Source organism: Dipodomys merriami, unplaced genomic scaffold, assembly GCF_024711535.1.
Source record: "Dipodomys merriami isolate MVZ:Mamm:240054 unplaced genomic scaffold, mDipMer1.0.p SCAF_84, whole genome shotgun sequence".
Classification (NCBI taxonomy): domain Eukaryota; kingdom Metazoa; phylum Chordata; class Mammalia; order Rodentia; family Heteromyidae; genus Dipodomys; species Dipodomys merriami.
The window spans coordinates 3,129,440-3,150,244 of record NW_027206446.1 but is presented as its reverse complement, the minus strand read 5'-3'; the positions used below and the strand labels follow the sequence as shown (position 1 = coordinate 3,150,244).

Below are 20,805 nucleotides of genomic sequence, written 5' to 3'. Positions count from 1 at the left end.
GCCGGGTCAGATCGTTTAGACGGAGAAAGTTCTAGAAAGACTCTGAACTTGATGGGTTCCAGGAATAACAAAGGAGCTGATTCTGATGATTTCGGTCTTCTCTGGAAGCTGGTTGTTGAGCGGGAAGGGGAGTCGGTCACATGTCACGGAGACCGTTATTTTGTACCAGTGTGGGACTTGAACTCGGGTTCTGGACGCTGATCTGTAGTTTTGTCACTCGAAGCTTGGCATTCTACCACTCCAGTCGCAGCTCTGCTCCCAGCTTTTGGCTGGTGAATTGAAGCTATCTTCGTCTTTGGCCCTGGGTGATGTTGACCTGAGATCCTCAGAGATCGGCCTATTAGGTACTAGGATGGCAGGGCTGAGCGTGGCTTATTTGCTCTATTGTGGATATTTGAGGCGGAGCTTTGGTGCTGTAGATGAGCCGAGTTCAGACCCAGTGTTTTGCATTCACATAATTCCGGTGAGAGTTATCGATAACTCCTGCGTGTGGGAAAACAAATCAGGTGGGAAGTGGACAGAAATGTTTGAGTTTTCATGTGAAATAACATTTCATGAGAAGAAATGTCACAAGACTCGAGTAAATGTCGGTGGTGGGGCTTGAACTCAGGGCCTGGGCGCTGTCCCTCAGCTCTTCAGCTCAAGGCTGGCGCTCTACCACTTGAGCCACAGCACCACTTCTGGTTTTCTGGTGGTTCATTGAAGATAAGAGTCTCACAGACTTTCCCACCCGGGCTGGCTTTGAACCGGACCCTCAGATCTCAGCCTCCTGAGTAGCTGGGATGACAGGTGTGAGCCACCGGCTTACCCTGAATTTTAAATAGAGGAAATGTTTGTATTTTTGCCATGTTATGTTTTTAAGGGAGTTAGTAAAACCCCATGTTTCTGTGATCATACCATTACTTCGGAAGGAGAAAACTACTCACCAGCACCCAGGATAGCGTCTTTAAGGATGTAAGCATGCCTGATCATGTGTGTCTTCCCTTTTGTGCCAATAATGGAACTTGAACTGGGGTCTAGGCACTGTCCCTTAGCTCTATTGCTCAAGGCTAGCATTCTACCATTTAAGCCCCAGCTCCACTTCTGGGTTTTTGGTGGTTACTTGGAGGAAAGAGTCTCACAGATTTTCCTGCCTGAGCTGACTTCAAACTGCGATCCTCAGATCTCAGCCTCCTGAGTACCTAGGATTAAAGGCGTGCACTACTGGTGCCCTACTCAGATACCACCATCTCCTCGCATTACAGCAATGGGGAGATGAGGGACCCCTGTCCACTGAACCCCCATCTTCCGGGGGTACTACCAGTAGGCTGGTTTTATTTAGGTCCCCACTTTTCTCTTTTTTTTTCCGACAGAGTTTGCAGATATAGGATAAAAATTGTCTGAGAAGAAGAAAGTCACTGGAGTTGTCCATGTTTATGGGTGTGAGCCACGGTGTGCAGGCCACTTGGGTAGAAAGAAGTCTTTAAAACACAACACTTGATGGCTTTTCAAGGCTTTCTAAACTTGGTTCTCCTCATTCGTGCCATGTTTTCTATCTTCTGCGCTAAAGACATAGCAGGATAATCGCTTTCCAGGGTTCCGTGCCAAAATATAGAAATGAGGCTGCTCACTCACAGTGGTGGACAATGTCCAAATAAATCACTCACGAACCTGCCAACTCCAATGGACGTAAGAGTTGGAAGAAATGCCAACCACGGTGGAAGAGACGCATCCATTTATCTTCATTTCTGGACACGTAGCTGTATCTTGTATTGCCTTAATTAAAGACTTCTTGGATTTGGGGGAATTACCTCACTTGCTCTTCTTACAGGAAATTTGACATTATTTATACACGAACGGCACATGCCTTCCGTCGGCAGCGCTAGTTCTTTTTTTTTCTTTTCTTTTCTTATATTGCAATTCAAGTATGGCACTCACCGAGTCATCTTTAAGGAGGTCGTTTAGTAACAGAGAACACCGTACAGTCAATTATTGGAATTGATCGATCTTAATACCTCATAGTACCCAAGAAGTCACATTTCTTGCTTGTTTCCAAGTCCATACGTGTGTGTGTGTGTGTGTGTGTGTGTGTATCTTGCTTTATTCTTCACTGTTGCCTTTTTTTTATGTTGGTGTTTCACACTGATGGCAAAATGATGTATGTGTGTGTATGTGTATATATCTATATATAAATACAATATGACAGTAGCCTTGAAGAAAACTGTATATAACATATAGTATATATAACATATAATATGTATGATATTATATAATATTATACAATTACATAATACATACTATACATATAATATGTATTAATATTATATAATATTATAAATTACATAATATATTACATGCATGTTTATAATTACACATTATATAATATAAAATTATACATTATATATTAATTATAATTATTATAAATGATAATCATAATATAATATATTCTAGCTATATAATATATAATATGTTGTTATATTATTATATATGTTATATTATACATATATATTACATACATATTGTATAATGTTAATACTATATAGTATATAACAACATATGTAATATATTACAATTATAATATATAGTAGCATAATATAGTAATATAATATATATGTAATATAATATAACTATTATAAATATACATTATATGCAATATATAATGCTGTAATATATTATATAATGTATTATGTGTGCATATATTATATGTATATATGTAATATATTATGTGATATATCACATGTATAGTATATATGTTCGGACATTTCTTTTTTATGAGTAACCTGGTATTAGCTTAAAGGGATATGCATGACACAGACATAGTAGAACTGCAATCCTCAGATCTCAGCCTTCCCAGTAAATAGGATCGCAGATGATTGCCACTGGGGCAGGGTCTAGGTCACTTTTACATGATGATTTTAGAGGAAATTAATTTACTGTGAACTTGAAAACCCTGGGACTTGTGTGTGTATGTGTGTGTGTGTGTGTGCTGGCAGTAGAATTTGAACTCAGGCCTTGGGAGCTAGCCCTTCACTTTTTCACTCAAAGCTGGCCCTTTACCAGTAGAGTCACAGCTCCATGTCCAGCTTTTTGCTGGGTCATTGGAGGTAAGGCCCGATGATCTTTTCCTGCCCTGGCTGGCATTGAATGGTGATCCTCACATCTCAGCCTCCTGAGTAGCTAGAAGGATAGGGGTGAGTCACCAGAGCTGGAGTTAACCTTGAAACTTTTGTTGCTTAAACTTCACCTTGATTTTAGAGAGAACATGTAGAACTTGAAATTGTACCAGGAGAATTCTCTGAAGGCCCTGGGAGCATAGTTTCTTGCCTACGACGTCTCCACGGATGCACTTGCTTCTCTGGGTTCACTCAACGCTAGCCGAGTATCGGCTGAGACCACCACACCCACCTGTGACATTAGCATTAACTTCCTGTGTGGCCAGGATAGATCCAGCTGCCCGTGACGACTGATCAGCATGTGATTTGCTCCAATAGTCTCCAGCAGAACCTCTTGTGAAAGATGATCAGGGAAGATGCTACCCATGCTGCTGTGTCTTGAACACACACACACACACACACACAGATTTCTTTTTTCCTGGTCCTGGGGCTTAAATCAGGGGTCTGGACGCTGTTCTTGTGCTCAAGACTAGCGCTCTACCGCTTGAGCCACAGCGCCACTTCTGGTTTTCTGGTGGTTCATTGGAAATCAGAGTCTCATGGACGTTCCTGCCCGGGCTGGCTTAGAACCTGGATCCTCAGATCTCAGCCTCCTGAGTAGCTGGGATGACAGGCGGGAGCCACTGGTGCCCAGCTAATGTGTTTGAATATATGTATAATATATGTGTGTGTATAATATAAACCATATATGCATACTATTGTATATTATAACTATATATGATTTTATTTTTAATCATATATCAGTATAATTATTTCTAAGAGGTTGGACCACGGGATTTCAATTCAGCGTGTCAGTTGATTAGCGTAATGCATCTTGACCAACATCATGACCCCTTCTATCATTCTCCCCCATCTCTCCCAACCCTCGTGTACACTCAGGGCTCGTGGCCAGAGTGGAGATCTCGCGTCGGGGTGCGTGAGTTCACACCACAGCCTCTTTAACCTTCAGGCTGTTGTCTACCTGGGAGCTTTTCTGAGATGCGCCCCCGTTTTCCCCCATCTCCCAATCATTGCTCCCCACCCCCAATCAGAAGGGTTCAAGTTCCAAGCCAGCCCATGTCTCCCCTTACTGAGAACCTGGCCAGCATCCTTGAGATCATCTGCCCTATATTCCACACTGGCCCAGCTCTGTCTCCAGGGCTTCAGTTCTAACCAGCCCACAGTCTCTCCTCCTCAGGGCCCTGGGCTCCTTCCTGGAATCCCTCTTCCCTGTATTTCTGCCATCTTCGTACACACCGCATCCAGTGTGGCCCTCGGGTATGAGAAGCAGAACTATCGATTCAGGTCAGCTTTGGCTAGTGGCCTGTAATGGTGCCCCGCCTGCTTACAAAGACCTTTAATACGCTGGTGGCCTTTTCTCACAGTCTCTGGCAGCCACACTGTTTCCAGTACTTTCTTCAGCTCTCGACTCCACAGTGAGGCTCTTCCTCTAGCTCCTCCCTCCTCAGTTAACATTTCTTCCTGAGCACGTTCTCATGGAACACAGTACACACCTTCTCTTGTTCATCTTGTTTATTTATTTATTTACTTTGTGCCAGTCTTGAACTCGGGGCCTAGGCGCTGTCCCTGAGCTTTTGTGCTTCAGGCTGGTGCTTTACCACTTGAGCCACAGCTCCACTTCTGGGTTTGGGGTGCATGATTAGAGAGAAGAGGCCCACGGAGTTTCCTTCCTGGGCTGGCTTTGAACCCTGAGCCTCCCTAGGATTACAATTGAGTCATCAGCACCTAGTTGATCCAGTTTCTTTGCTTTCTTTCTCTCTTTCTCTCTTTCTTTCTTTGTCTCTCTCTTTCTTTCTTCCTTTCTTCCTTCCTTCCTTCCCTCCCTCCCTCCCTCCCTCCCTCCCTCCCTCCCTCCCTCCCTCCCTTCTTCCTTCCTTCCTTCCTTCCTTCCTTCCTTCCTTCCTTCCTTCCTTCCTTCCTTCCTTTCTTTCTTTCTTTCTTTCTTTCTTTCTTTCTTTCTTTCTTTCTTTCTTTCTTTCTTTCTTTCTTTCCACAATCCTGTCTCTAGAGTCCTTGATGATCCCTAGTGAATGGAGTTATTGGGTAATGGGTAAATAATCCAGGATTGATTCGGCTATTTAATTATAGTCATGGCTAGAGAAGTCGTCCTAAGTAATTGTTCATTGTTTAATCCTTGAATTCTAGGTAGACAGTATTGGGGTTCAAGTCAATTTCTTACCGAATTATTTTTGTTACTCATTTCTTCTCTCCTTGAATTATTTTTCTGCGATGAGACATGTAGCACATCTTTATTGACTAACCGTACATCTTTTGAATTTATTCATCCAAGTTTATTGAACAACACACTATCTACAGGCCACAACTCCATGTAGTGTGGAGCGTGGTAGTGCATGCTTGTAACCACAGCACTCAGGAGGCAGAGGCAGGAAGATCAGGAGGAAGGAGGCGGGAAGAGGTCTGCCCCAGTGCCCAGCAAGATCCTACGAACAAAAGAAAACAAACAACTTGATCCCCCCCCCTTTTTTTTTTTGGTGCCAGTCCTGGGACTTGAACTCAGGACCTCTGTACTGTCCCTAAGCTCTTTTTGCTCAAGGTTAGTGCTATACCATGTGAACCACAGCGCCATTCCAGCTTTTATTTTGTAGCTTCGGGAGACAAGAGTCTCATGGATGTTCCCGCCGAGGCTATCTTCAAAGCATGATTCTCAGATCTCAACTTTCTGAGGAGCTGGGACTACAGGTGTGAACCACCTACTTCATATATATGTATATCTATGAATATATGAATATATATACGTATATATGTATGTGTGTGTGTATATATGTGTGTGTGTGTATATATATATATATATATATATATATATACACACACACACACACATACATATATATGTGGACTGAGACAATGAACATTACTTGCCCTTGAAAAATCAAAGCCACGCAGCTGGAGATGAGTTTTATCTCTGGCTCCTACAAAGGAGACAGACACTCATTTCCAAGGGCTGCAACCAAATGGGTTGAAAAAAATAAAATCCTTCTTTCCCCTACCAGATGGGTTATTGTGAAATGGATCCACCAACCTTCTGAGGTTACTCCCATTACAAACGCACCTCTTCCTGCCCATCAGGACCCTATTTGGACAGTAAACTCCTTCATGGAATTATATGTTGTCCAAGTTAGAGGAACATTCCAGTCCTCCTGGGGTGGGGGGGGTGGGGGGGCGGGGAAGAAGGCTCCGGAATGAGGTCACAGCTCTTTAAAGATGCTGTTTGATAATCAGACATCAAAACAAAGGAATTCTGTTAATCCTCTCACAAAAGTGCAAATTGCTAATCAGATCCCTGGGCTGGGCTGGCAGCTTGGTAAACAATGAACTTGGCAGTAGAGCCAAGTTTGGGCGGAGAGTAGCTGAGAAAGTGGGGGGACTCCATGGCCCCCACTTAGCCAGTTGGGCCTGTTGTTTTGAAACAATTATGTATGTTAATGGAGGAGGTTCTTGCAGCCATTATATCCCTGCGCTTCTCTCTCTCTCTCTCTCTCTCTCTCTCTCTCTCTCTTTCTATTTTAATGATGATGCAAATTAATCTTCCAGCCTTCCCTTTCACGCCGTGGGTACGTAGGCTCCTATGTCCCCTGAATTCTTTTCAGTCCGATGGATGCTTGTGTCTCTTGAATTTTCATTACACATCTCTCTCTCTCTAAGCCCAGAGGGGTTTATTTCTTCCCTATAAATAGTGTAGTGGTATTTTGGAAAAGAAACAAATACAAGAATACCAAAAAAAAAAAAAATTCCTTCCTCTCATCTACTTGGACAACAGAAGTGTCTAGAAGGTGTAATAATGGAAACTTTTTCATCCTTTTTGGTTGTTTTTTTTTTGGTGGGATGGGGAGTTGTAAATGGTGGAAACGCAATGAGTTTAAGGAAAAGAGGAAGAGGGTCAGGGACTAGAATTTCACATTCTGGCCTCTTGTCTCTGCCACTTTGGGTGGTGGCTTTCTTGTTCCTTGCAGAAGGAGAGATTTCTCTCTGAGGGAAGAAGTATCTCCATCATCAAGATGGCTGCCTTCATTTTACCCTGAGTGAAACAGCAAAATCTCAGGCCAGCTGTGATTGGCTCAGCTGGGTCAGGTGATTATTCTGAAGGGACCACCCAGTGTGTCACCTGACCCCCCCCCCCATCTGTGCTATTTTTTGTCTTGATCACCTCCACCGGCACATGACTTTAACATTGACCATCATGCACTCATGGTGAATGACATTTATTTCATTTTTGTTTTGGCTGACATCACCAGGACTTCTTCTAGCTCTTTCTTGATCCCTCTGTGCATTTCCAACTTGCACTCAGTCATGATTGCGTGTTCGTTTGAAGACGAGGACTCTGAATTCATATGAGAAGTTGTGTCTCCTTGCAACCTTTCACTTGGAAGGTTTCCGGTCTTAAGAGAGTCTTGTGAATGACTTGGGTGTGATGTGTATTAATCAATTGAACAGTTATATTTTTTTGGGGGGGGGGAAATGGGCAGAGAGGTGGAAGCATCATCTACAGGGGAGACCAGTGATTGGCTTTTGCTGGTGATGCAGCCAGAGCTGCTGATGGCGTTGGTCTTAACAGGAGATGAGTGATGGAAGCTACAACAAATTCACATCCTTAATAGGAGAAATGAATCGACGGTAGAGATTTCTGGGGGTGGGGAGGGGGTGCAGAGCCTAGCTCCCCGGGAAGCAGCTATCCATCCACAGCCCGAGCTTTGGGAATATTAGAACCCTGTCTTTTTAAAAGCAGTAGGGGGTGAACATTGAGGGGAGGGCTCCCAGCGGTAAGTATAACACAGCTGTGCTCTGTTTATGCCCGGGCTACAATAAAAAAGCTATAAAATGTGAGATGTCATAGTTCCACTTTGCTTTATTTATACTATTTCCTCTGAGCTCTGTCACGGAGTACATTCATCTGCTAAAGTTGCAGCAAGAATGGAGATTAAAATATCACAGCTCAAAATAGGAGTCAAGCGGAAGGAGATTCATCATAGCCCTATTAAAAATATGTAAATAGGAGCATGAAGTCATTTTAAAGCGATACTCCATTCCCTCTGGGGGAGGCAAGATCCTCCGACAGGCCCCAGCAGCTCACGCCTGTAATCCAAACGACTCGGGAGGTTGAGATCTGAGGATCATGGTTCAAAGCCAAGCAGGGCAGGAAAATGTGACTCTTAGCTCTAAGTGGAAAGTGGAGCTGTGGCTCAAGTGGTAGAATGTCTACCTTCAGTGAAAAGGCTTAGGGATAGCGCCTGGGACCTGAGTTCAAAGTCCAGTACTAGGGGGAGAGAGAGAGAGAGAGAGAGAGAGAGAGAGAGAGAGAGAGAGAGAGAGAGAGAGCGCACACCACACACACACAACGCACATATCACTTAAACAAGCATCAGTAGTCTATGCCAAAGACAGAGTAATGGATCTTTTCTCTTATTCTTCACCCCAATAGACTGAGCTGTAAATTATATGCATATATATATATATAATTATATATTATATATACGTATATTAGTTAGTACGTGGCAGAAAACCTAATGCTAAACGGTACCAAAATAAAATAGTTTGGTGAATGTATTTTTTTTTTAATCCTAGCTACACAGGAGGCTGAGATCTGAGGTTCATGGTTCAATGCCAGCCTGGGGAAAGAAAAATCTGTGAGACTCTTATTTCCAATAAACTACCCCTCCCCTAAAAAAACAAAACAAAAGCCAGAAGTGGAGGTGTGGCTCCACTGTGAAAAAGCTCAGGGACAGAGCTGAGACCTGAATTCAAGCCCCAGGACTGGCACCAAAGGAGAAAAACACTTCTTTAAAATAATAATAATAATATATATATATATGTATATATATATATATATGTATATATAATCTGCCCTTTGACCTCAATTCATGAAGTTTCAAGAAACTCCAGAAATATTCCCAAGCCAGAAAGCCATTGGAAGGAAAGTGAATGGGAGAAGGTCATGATTTGAACTCAGGGCCTGGGAAGTGTCCCTTATTTTACTCAAGGCTAGCACTCTACCACTTGAGCCATTCTTTCGCTTCTGGCTTTTTGTGTGGTTCCTTGGAAATCAGAGTCTCACAGGCTTTCCTGCCCAGGCTGGCTTTGAACCGGGATCCCCCAGAACTCAGCCTCCCGAGATGAACAGACAGAAGCCCGAGGCACCTAGCGTAAGAATCAGCCAGGTTTCGGTGAGCATCTGTCTCCTACATCCTCTGTCTAGCTACAAAGTCTCTTCCGCTCACTGACAAATCAACTTTGTTTGTTGTTGAGGAATTCAGAAGAAGTCTAGGAGTTAATTGAGATGGTAGCAGTACCAGCAATGCTGCGAGGTTGCCAGAAGGCCTCCATCTGGCCTTCTAGAATCCAGACATCCAATGGTGGCACCAAGATTGGACGTCAGGAACTCGGCCTGGCATCTTGTGCTAGTGAGCTCTCCATTCAGCATTTCCTGCGCCTCTGGTTTTGACACAGATTTATCTCACTGGACTTTCAGTCTGAGAGGCAGAAGGGAGCTGTGGATGTAGGTTGTAGCTGCAAGTCTGGAATACATCAAAAGCGATGAGCGAGCCTTTTATGGTCTCTTTGCTTGAGTGCTAAGTACTTATTGATTACCTGACCCCTTTATTTACCCAAAGTGTGATTGCTATTATAATGAAGACACTTGACGGGGTCTGTGCCAAGAACAGCTCCCAGAGTGTGCTGCGCAGTGATCAATTTAACTGTAGCTGGACCATATGAGGAGGGGGATCATCGCCGGCATGCCCACATGTGGAAACTGAGGCATAAGATCACACACAGTGAGTGAAAGGAGAAAAGAAAAATCGCAGCCCCGAGTGTCTTTCCCAAAGTATCTGAAGACAGTGGAGAAACACAGTGAGAAATCAGAGAGAGAGAGAGAGAGAGAGAGAGAGAGAGAGAGAGAGAGAGAGAGAGAGATCATCTCAGACGCTGTCCTTCAATAGGGCATTTTTGTTTGATCTGCCTGATGAAATGAAGAAATGATTCACAGCATTCACAGATTCACCGTCAGGCCCCCCTGATCTCATGACAGGACACTTCAATCCGTTACTTATCCTGGCAGTTAATGAAGTGTTTTGTTTGTTTCAGAAATGGTTATGTGAATTAGGCCTACTCTAGGTGATTTTAGACAAAAGTTTTACTCTGCAAATAGTTTTTGGGCCGGGCGCCAGAGGCTCACGCCTGTCATCCTAGCTACTCTGGAGGCTGAGATCTGAGGATCGTGGTTCAAAGCCAGCCTGGGCAGGAAAGTTCATGAGACTCTTTATCTCCAATCAACCACCCTCTTTAGTAGTAGCTCGGATTACCGACATGAGCTACCAGCACCTGGCTGCATATACTTTTTTGTTTGTACTGTGTTGCCTTTGAACTCTTGTAACTCTGTGTGTGTGTGTGTGTGTGTGTGTGTGTGTGTGTGTATGTGTGTGTGTGTGTGTGTGTTGGTTTTCTTACTTGTAATATAGATATGATGAAAGGAGTTTTTTTTTTCCCTCCTCCAGAACTACTATGAAAATTAAACCAGATAATGCATGTAAAGTTATCAGCAGGGTGCTTTCTTTCATTAAATGCTATGAAACACACAGAAGAAAGCATTTGTTTTTTACTATTTATTATTCTTGATCAGCCAGGTCTCGCTGATAATCTGCCTCCTTCCTTATAATACCAATTCTCCTATTATAACTGACAAGTTATCTAAGGTCTTTATGCCTACATTCATTCTATACAAAGATTAGAGTGTGACTAGAGATTACCATTTAATTGAGATGGGAAGGTTACCGCTGGATGTAGCTTCGGAAATGGGGTAAGCCAGCCCTTTAATGGAATTAACTCGATATCCTGAAAGATCGCGTGACTTCTCTGAGAACACCGAGCTAGCATAGATTGAATTTCCAGAATAACACTGACACACCTGGAGGTAGTCAAATACCTGTTTGTTAACGTAGAAGATGGTAAGGATTCAGCCAGGTGCGGATGGCTCACGTCTATCCTCCTAGCTACTCAAAGAGACTGAGATCTGAGGATCACAGTTCGAAGCCAGCCTGGGCAGGAACGTCCATGAGACTCTTATCTCCCATGAACCATCAAGAAGTCAGAAGGGGAGCTGTGGATCAAGTGGAAGAGCAGCAGCCTTGAGCATAAAAGCTTGGAGACCACATCCAGGCCCTGAGTTCAAGCCCCAAGACTGGCACATAAGCACACACACACACACACACACACACACACACACACACACACACACACATACACACACACACACACACACACCAGAGCTTCTGTTTTTAGGATGTATGTTACATATTCATGGGGCTGATGGGTTTGTGCATGACAAATGTAAGATATTCCCATCAGCCTTTGGGGTTTTGCTCACATCCAGTGTTCAGTGTTGATGTTGACCTGAAACACTTTGTTTCCATCCCCAAATGGAAGACAAAGCCGATACTACACAGTTCCACTTCCCTCCTCCTAAATCACAACAGTAGATTGATGATTCTCCACAGTACCCCAGGGAATCAAAGATAATCCTATGGCAATTTGAGTTCAGGGAGATGAGCAACTGAAGGCAAAGGCCATTTTTCTTTGGACAAGTATTGTCTGTGTGTTAGATCACAGGCTGAGCCTTCTCTTCTTTTATCCTTCCGACCACGTCATTGGGAAGATACTACAATGATCTTTCTTTTCCAGTCAATTGGATTGTACCAAGATCAACCTGTTGAGCCAAGGCTTTGTAAATACAGAGTAAGTGGCAGGGACAGAATTTGGACATCTGTTATCTTAACACCAGAGGACAGGATCTCCAATATATAACAAAAGATCATAAGTTAGCATAAGGATTTCTTTTGAAAAGATCCTTCCTTCCTTCCTTCCCTCCTTCCTTCCTTCCTTCCTTCCTTCCTATGGGTATCATACATTTTGTTGTTTTTGTTGGTTGGTCGTGGGGCTTGAACTCTGGGCCTGGGTGCTGTCCCTCAGCTCTTCAGCTCAAGGCGAGCACTCTACCACTTGAGCCACAGCGCCACTTCTGGCTTTTTTCTAATGTGATGCTGAGGAATCGAACCCAGGGCCTCATGCATGGGAGGCAAACACTCTACCGCTGAGCCACCTTCCCAGCCCTGGAACCCTACATTTTGAGGAATGTCACTCCTTCCCTTGTTCCCCTCCATCTTTCCCAACCCTGTCCACTCTCTCAAGTAATGTAGTGCAGCTTTTACCTAATGTACATTGAATATAGTATTCAATGTAGCTCACCTTACAACAAGGACTTAGGAGTGATTGTTCTGGAGAGGTGAGTTTTTAGAATAAAGTTACTGTGACAGATTTTTTTTTTAAGATAAAGCCTGGTGCAGTGGTTCAAGCCTGTAATCCCAGCTACTTGGAAGGTAGAAATTCGGAGATCACAGTCTGTTGGTACAACTCTCCAACTATGCCTGGTCACAGTGATGCCCAATTCTCATCTCCCAGGAACATGGGGGAAAGTACAAACAGGAGGATCGAAGTAGTCCAGGCTGGCCCAGAAGTGAGATCTTGTCTCAAAACACAGCCAGAGGTACAAAGGGGTGGGCAGAATGGCCACAGGGGTAGAGCCCCTGCCTGATAATCAGGAGACCCTCAGTTTAACCCCTAGTCCCCTCCCATCCCAAGATTGATATTGGACTCCCCAGTGCATTGCTATATTAATAGAAGATACAGGAGAAGGTAGATGTACAGAATGGTTCTTGCATGGAACCCTGAGCTCCCCAATGGATGCAGTCAATCCTGTCTTACCTCATTGGAACACAGTGATGGAGTGTGTGTCATTTCCTAGGTGCTGTGCTGTCTGTGTCCACCCAAAGATGAAGACACACACGTTCCTGCCTTCCAGGAGTTAGCAATCCCCTGGGGTACGTAGGGTATTTCTTTTACTGTTTTTAGTGTTGAATTGGCATGAAGCAGCATGCAGGGTGGGGCTGCACACCCACGGAGAATTTCACCCACCCATTTCACACGGATTTGCAGCTGGCCTTTTGGAATGGATGAGTTGGATTCTTTGGAGAGTGTTCCTGTGGTCAACCCAAATTATTAAAGACAATATTCAGGTTTAATTTCTTTTTCTTTTGTGCCTATACTGGGGGGGCTTGAACTCAGGGTGTGGGCGCTTTCAAGTTGGGTTTTTCTACTCAAGGCTGGCACTCTACCACTTAGCCACAGCGCCACTACTGGCTTTTTGCTAGTTCATTGGAGATCAGTCTCAGAATGTTCTGCCCAGGCTGGCTTTAAACAGCAATCCTCAGATCTCAGTCTCCTGAGTAGCTAGGATTACCAGCTATGAGCTATTGGTCCCTGGCCTTACGGTTTAACTTGTTAAAGAAGTTATAGAGTAATAGGATATATTCTTTAAAAAATGACTTACAATAAAACACCACTGGGACATGTGTGTTTTGTACACACATGAATTTGAAAGCAACTCAGTTAAAAGTAAGGCGGTCACTAAAATGTGAAAAATGTGTATTTCTGTTTCCAAAGTGATGATTCCTGCTTTGTTTGGTCGGTTATTTCAGTGGAAATTACTGTCCTTTGCCTTTTTTCTTCGTCGATCTTGCAGAATGAACAACGTCCCTATTTTAGGATAAAATAGGCTGGTGTTCAGTAAATACATGCAGTTTATCTGATCTGTAGTAAATTTTTTAGAAGTTGATAATAGATTACAATTGCAATAAACTATGAAGAACACTGGAAGTAGTCCTGCAGGACTAAGTCAAGACAGTAAATATAAGTAAGAGACATTGTATGTCGTTGTTATTTAATGTATTTTATGGCTTCAAAGAGGAGTCGAAATAGGAAATAAAATAGGAAATTTAAGTCTGACTCAATGTCCAAGTAGTTCAAAGTGATTTCCCCATAACCCTCGTTGTGATATATTGAGACATAATTTAATAAGTGTATGTATACACTACCTTGATTAAATGTCATAAGTGCCAAGATTCCAGTCCCGATCTTCTTAAAATGTGAGCAAACCAGGGGCGAACATGTTGTTTTTCTTGCTGGCAGTATGATTTTAATTTTTTAAAAGCACTTCCTCTCACCCGACCCTATCTGTCATCTCTGCATAGATAAATGTGGTGACAAGTTCTTATTTGTTTTCAATGAAACTCTCGGTTCCCTACGGAAATTATGAGTAGAGTGTAAATTCATTCATTTATTTATGTATTACAAGTGAAAAGCCATTCATCAGGGTTATACATATATCTCAGTTTCCTGTGTTGTGACCCATGTAGGTTTAAAGTGGTTTATTATTTGGTGGCTAGTGAGGATCCAGAAGGGGGATCGAGAAGGACCTAGAAGGAGCTAGAAGGATCTAGAAGTTGTCACCTTTCACGTGGTATCCCAATGTTGATTGAGTCCTAAGAACGACTCTGTCTTGTGAGTCCTGTGGCATTTCTTTGAATGAAGGCAGACGACAGAGCATAAATCAGTGTCAATGATGGATCACCCAAAAATGTTCATCAACCCATTGCTTTCATGGAGAAAGCTCGCTCTGGCATTTGTACAGCTAGTTCATTGCAAGCTACAGGTGTTCCCAACACCCTGGAAGTTATTTTCAGGGGTGAGAGTCCAGTGCACTAAAATAATAAAAGCAAAAAAGATTCCTGCTGGACCTAAGGGCCCATGTTTGTCATCCTCGCTCCTCAGGAGGCTGAGAGCTGAGGATAAAGATTCAAAGCCAACCCAGGCAGGAAAGTGTGTGAGAATCATCTCTAATAAACCACCAAAAAAAAAAGCCAGAAGTGGAGCTATGGCTTTTGCCTAAAAGCTTGGAGAGTCTAAGTTTTGATTCAGGCCCCAGGACAGACTCTGTGTGTGTGTGTGTGTGTGTGTGTATTTGTGTGTGTGTGTGCGCGCATGCGCGGGATTCCTGCCGAGGCCTCCAGCTACTCAGGAGTTTGAGATCTGAAGATCACAGCTCCAGTGAACTCGCACAGAAATGAAGTTGTTGTTCAAGTGGTAGAGAGCCAGCCATGAGGTAAATAGCCAGGGGAGAGCATGAAGATGTGAGTTCAAGCCCCAGTACCAGTAGGTGCACACACACGCACACACACACACACATGCACACACACGTGTACACTCACACATTCACACGCACACACACATTCACACACACGCACATGCACACACATTCACACACGCACATTCACACACACATGCACACACACGCACACATTCACACACATTCACACACATGCACGTGCACACACACAAACACAGTCATACATTCACATGCACGCACACACGCATACATGCACACTCGCACATTCACACACACGTACACACACGCACACACACTCATACACATGCACACACATGCACACACACATGCATACACACATTCACACACACATGCGCACACACATTCACACACACACATGCACACACACATTCACACACACACACACATTAACACACACATTCACACGTTCACACACGCGCGCTCACACATTCACACACACACATTCACACATTCACACACGCACAAATTCACACACATACACGCACACTCGCACATTCATACACACGCACACACACACATTCACACACACATTCACACACGCGCACACACACATTCACACACATTGATACACATTCACACACATTCACACACGCGCACACACACATTCACACACACATTCACACACACATTCACACACACATACACACATTCACATGCACACACACACATTCACACACAACTCATACTTATCTGTACTAAAGATATATTTATTTTTCAAAATGTATTTTATTTGTTTGTTTGTTTGTTTAGTGCTGGTCCTGGGGCTTGAGCTCAGGTCCTGGACACTGTCCCTGAAGTTCTTTTGCTCAAGGCTAGTGCTCTCCCATTGAAGCCACAGCTTTACTTTCAGCTTTTCATTGGAGTTAAGTATCTCACAGGCTTTCCTGGCAGGCTGGCTTCAAGCCATGATCCTCAGATCTCAGCCTCCTGCGTAGCTAGGATGACAGGCGTGAGCCTGGACAAAAACCTTGATTTGCTGCACAGTTAATCAAAGTGACCGCACAGCTTTCTTCCTGAACCTTGTTTTGCAATTCTATTATTGTTTTCCTCTTCCCTCCCTGTCTTCCCCCGGGAAAACAATCCTGTGCTGGGTACATGTTGGTTGAAAGGACAGGAAAACGGACAAAAGCCCCTCTGTGTGGAGCCGAGGAATTGCATATGGCGTGTGATCTGGTTAGTTGTGTGCAGGGATGAAAGACAAGAAGACAAGGCAAAAGTAGCAGAGGGAGGAGTAATGGATTGGAAAGGCAGTGACAATTGGCTATGCAAATGTGGAGAAGATTGGTGTGGGTATAAAGTGTGTAATCCATATGGTGCTGTTTATCAAAATGGGGGGGCATTGTAGGAACCCACATGCTTCTGGATAAAAACAACATGAACAAGATTCAATACATTCACTGACCCTCATAGAGCATTACCACTGACTTCATTTGGTGGTACCCAGTAGTATTTCTTGGATTCGATCATTCATTTGGGCTTTACATCTAGCTGAATAAGATGTCTATTTTCCAGAAGCTTCTTTGTATTTATTTTAACCCCCGCCCCTTCTTTTTTTAAATTTTACTTGTCGTACGGATTGATGTTGATTTGGTTGCCGACTAATCCTGTGGACCACTCTTGGAACACACGGAAAGCTCTGTTCTATTTTCCCCCCGCTGTGGAGTAGGAATGGGGGTTGTGTTTCAGAAGGAAATCTGGTGCTATTTATGAAAGAAAGAAGGAAAGAAAGAAAGAAGGAAAGAAAGAAAGAAGGAAAGAAAGAAAGAAGGAAAGAAAGAAAGAAAGAAAGAAAGAAAAAGAAAGAAAGAGAAAGGAAGGAAGGAAGGAAGGAAAGAAAGAGAAAGGAAGGAAGGAAGGAAGGAGGAAAGAAGGAAGGAAGGAAAAGAAAGAAAGGAAGGAAGGAAGGAAGGAAGGAAGGAAAGAGGAAAGAAGGAAGGAAGGAAGAGGAAGGAAGGAAGGAAGGAAGGAAGGAAGGAAGGAAGGAAGGAAGGAGAACACACTTACCTGCAATTCAAGATTTCAGGCCTCTGCAAAATGATTGGAAGTTTTTCCTTAACAAGAAATTAAAACAATGAATGCCCATGATCTTCCTCAGGTTTTCTAACAGGGCCTTACAGATACAAACATGGCAGACAGGTGATCCGGGTCTGCTTGCTCTCTGTGTTCATTTCCTATCTATTCTTCTCCAAGAAGAGAAGCAAGGGAAGGTTCAGAATAACGATGGGTTGGGTTGCACCACAATCTGCGCCTGCTTTGTGTGTGCTTCATGAAACATTCCTATTTCCCAGGGTGTTCTATGGGTATTGTGAGTCACCAGTTAGGATGCACATGGCTGTGTTGTACCCCTCACATGAATCAAGGCTTGGTCTCTATCTCTCTCTTTCATTCCTTCTTTCTTTTCCTTCTTTCTTTCTATTGTTCTTTCCTGGGGCTTGAACGCAGGGCCTGGGTGCTGTCTCTGAGCTTCTTTGTGCTCAAGACTATCACTTGAACCACAGCTCCATTCCTGGCCTTTTCTGAGTAGTTTATTGCAGGTAAGAGTCTCACAGACTTTTCTCTCTGGGCTGGCTTTGATCTGCAATCCTCAGATCTCAGCCTCCTGAGTAGCTAGAATGACAGACACAAACTACCAGCACCCTACTTGCTTGCTTTCCTCCCTCCCTCCCTCCCTCCCTCCCTCCATCCCTCTTTCTTTCTTTCTTTCTTTCTTTCTTTCTTTCTTTCTTTCTTTCTTTCTTTCTTTCTTTCTTTCTTCCTTTCTTTCCTGCTTCCTTCCTTCCTTCCTTCCTTTCTTTCTCTTCCTTCCTTCCTTCCTTCCTTTCTTTCTTCCTTCCTTTCTTTCTTTCTTTCCTTTCTTTCTTTCTTTCTTTCTTTCTTTCTTTCTTTCTTTCTTTCTTTCTTTCTTTCTTTCTTTCTTTCTTTCTTTCTTTCTTTCTTTCTTTCTTTCTTTCTTTCTTTCCCCCCTCTCCTCCTTAGTCCCCCCTTGCCTTCTTTTTATATCTTCCCTTCCAAAAACCTTATTAATCCCACTGTGGAGAATTTAAGGGGGAGCTTTATGTTTTGCCTGTTGGCATTGTTTAATGTAAGTGATTTATGATTATGCCTTATGTACACACCACAGGCACTTTATAAATTGGATTGTCTTAGGAGAAACGTGATACGTAAATGTTATTACTATAAATCCTACAGTTGATGATATATGTCGTATCATATAACCAGTAGACGTGAATACTGGCGGTTCTAACCTGCTCTTTCTGAACAGTCAATGAGTCTGGGATGGATAAGGAAAAATCCAAAGTACAAAAGAGCAGGCTAGCCAGGTGCCAGAGCTCACGCCTATAATCCCAGCTACTCAAGAGGCTGCGATCTGAGGAGTGTGCTTCAAAGCCAACCAAGGCAGGAAAATGTATCCTTGATTGAAAGAGCCAAAGAAGAGCCCTGGAGGCTTTGAGTTCAAGACCCAGTTCTTGCTTTCATAATAACTCAATAAATAAGTAAATAACAGGCAGTAAGGAAAAATGGCTCCATGCTGTGAATGTTTTTTTTTTTTTTAATCAGTCATGGGTCTGAACTCTGGGCCTGGGTGCTGTCCCTCAGCTCTTCAGCTCAAGGCTAGCGCTCTACCACTTGAACCACAGCTCTATTTCTGGCTTTTCTGCTATTATGTGGTGCTGAGGAATCGAACCCAGGGCCTCATGCATGCAAGGCAAGCGCTCTACCACTGAGCCACCTGCCCAGCCCTTGTGAATGTATTTTTTATCTCAATCATTTTTTCACACACTTTTAATGTGTAGTAGAAATAACTATACACAATGATTTTTCATTTCTACAAATAAAATTTGAGAAATGGGCCTTGCAAATGGCCAGCTCCTATTAGTTGGTCAAGACATAGCACATGTATCTTGCTGCTATGCTAATATTCCTAATTATTTTTGTTATGGTATTTTAGCTTACTGAGATTTCATTTCCAAGGTCCTAAAGAATTAGAGAGGGGAAAAATAACATTGAATAATCGATTATTTGAAATCCATGTAATTGTTTAATACCAAACTCATCTAAAATGTTGAGTCAGAGGGCGAAAGAATAATATCTCAATAGCTATGCTAACAGCACATTTTTACTAATCTGTGTGTGTGTGTGTGTGTGTGTGTGTGTGTGTGTGTGTGTGTGTGTGTGTGTGTGTGTGTTTGCCAGTCCTGGGGCTTGAACTCAGGGCCTGGGCGCTGTCCCTGAGCTTCTTTAGCTCAAGGCTAGCGCTCTACCACTTGAGCCACAGCGTCACTTCCAGCTTTTTCTGTGTGTGTGGTGCTGAGGAATCGAACCCAGGGCTTCATGCATGCTAGGCCAGCACTGTACCACTGAGCCACCTGCCCAGCCCTCTTAAACCAATCTTTAGGAGATGAGACTCTGAAGGCGTCTGTTTTGTCATGCTAACGGTGCCTTTGGAATCTATTATTATTATTATTATTATTATTATTATTATTATTATTATTATTATTAGTGCCCGTACTGGGGCTTGAACTCAGGGCCTCCTGATCTCACTTGGCTTTTCCACCCAAGGCTTTTGCTCTACCACTTGAGCCACAACCCCCCCCCCCCCCCATTTTGCTGGTTCATTGGAGATCAGAGTCTCACAGACTTTGCTGCTTGAGCTGGCTTTGAACTGTGATCCTCAGATCTCAGCCTCTTGAGTAGCTAGGATGACAGGCATGAGCCACCAACACCCGGTGGTTGATGGTACACTTTTAATGAGTATACTTTCTGGAATTTTCCTTGGTGCATGCTGGGAAAAAGAAAAACACCATACCTAGGCATCTCTCTCTATAGATTGGGAGGCCACTGATTTGCCTAGCTAATTTAGAGAATCTACCCACCCACGATCACTCTCCCTAGAGGAAATCAGACAGGAAGATGAATCAGAAGCTATAAAGCCAATGCCATTTCTTTACCAAGACAGTTTCTGATGAATGTGGCAAGGGGCACCATTTTCCTTCTGGAAGGGAGATCGCTCTACCTACTCCCCGTCCTGGAGTCTTCACATTTACCTCTGGATTGACTGGATTCAAAGGGCCCACTGTTGACTCATTGCTGTGATTCTTTCTGGTAAGCCGGGGTGGCAATCATGGTTGGAGCTGGAGAGAGCGCGCTGGCGTAGTTTCAGTTTGATTTTGCTGTGGAATTGCGTTCACCATTTTAGTTTCTGGACGCCATCAGTAACACGTCCTTGCGTGGTGTCAGTGTTCGGGGCAAAAGACTTTACAGCAACTGTAGTTCCTGAGATGTGGTTCTGTGTGTAGTGTTACTTAGGCTTGACAGGTAGCATCCAGTTTGAAGCTGCTGAGTGTGTTGTGAAGTGCAAACGGCAAAAAAATTGAGGCGAGGCTGGGTGCTGGTGGCCCAGGCCTATCATCCTAGTGACTCAGGAGGCTGAGATCTGAGGATCATGGTTTGAAGCCAGTCAGCAAAGGAAAGTCTCTGAGACTCTTAGCTCCAATGAACAAGCCAAAGCTCGAAGTGGAACAATGGCTCAAGTGGTAGAGCGCTAGCCTTGAGCACAAAAGCTCAGGGACAGTGCCCAGGCCCCGAGTTCAAATCCCACAA

At 43.5% G+C, this 20,805-nt stretch overlaps 1 protein-coding gene across 4 annotated transcripts in view; it reads left to right on the top strand.

Moving 5' to 3' along the window:
* The window catches only part of Sox5 (SRY-box transcription factor 5), an 857,426-nt gene that overhangs the window by 122,496 nt on the left and 714,125 nt on the right, over positions 1–20,805 (top strand). For all 4 annotated transcript variants that reach the window (XM_070011779.1, XM_070011777.1, XM_070011776.1 and 1 more), the window contains one exon: positions 12,964–13,039. The gene's annotated coding sequence lies outside the window, so the exon portion shown is untranslated. The remainder of the gene's footprint in view (positions 1–12,963; positions 13,040–20,805) is intronic.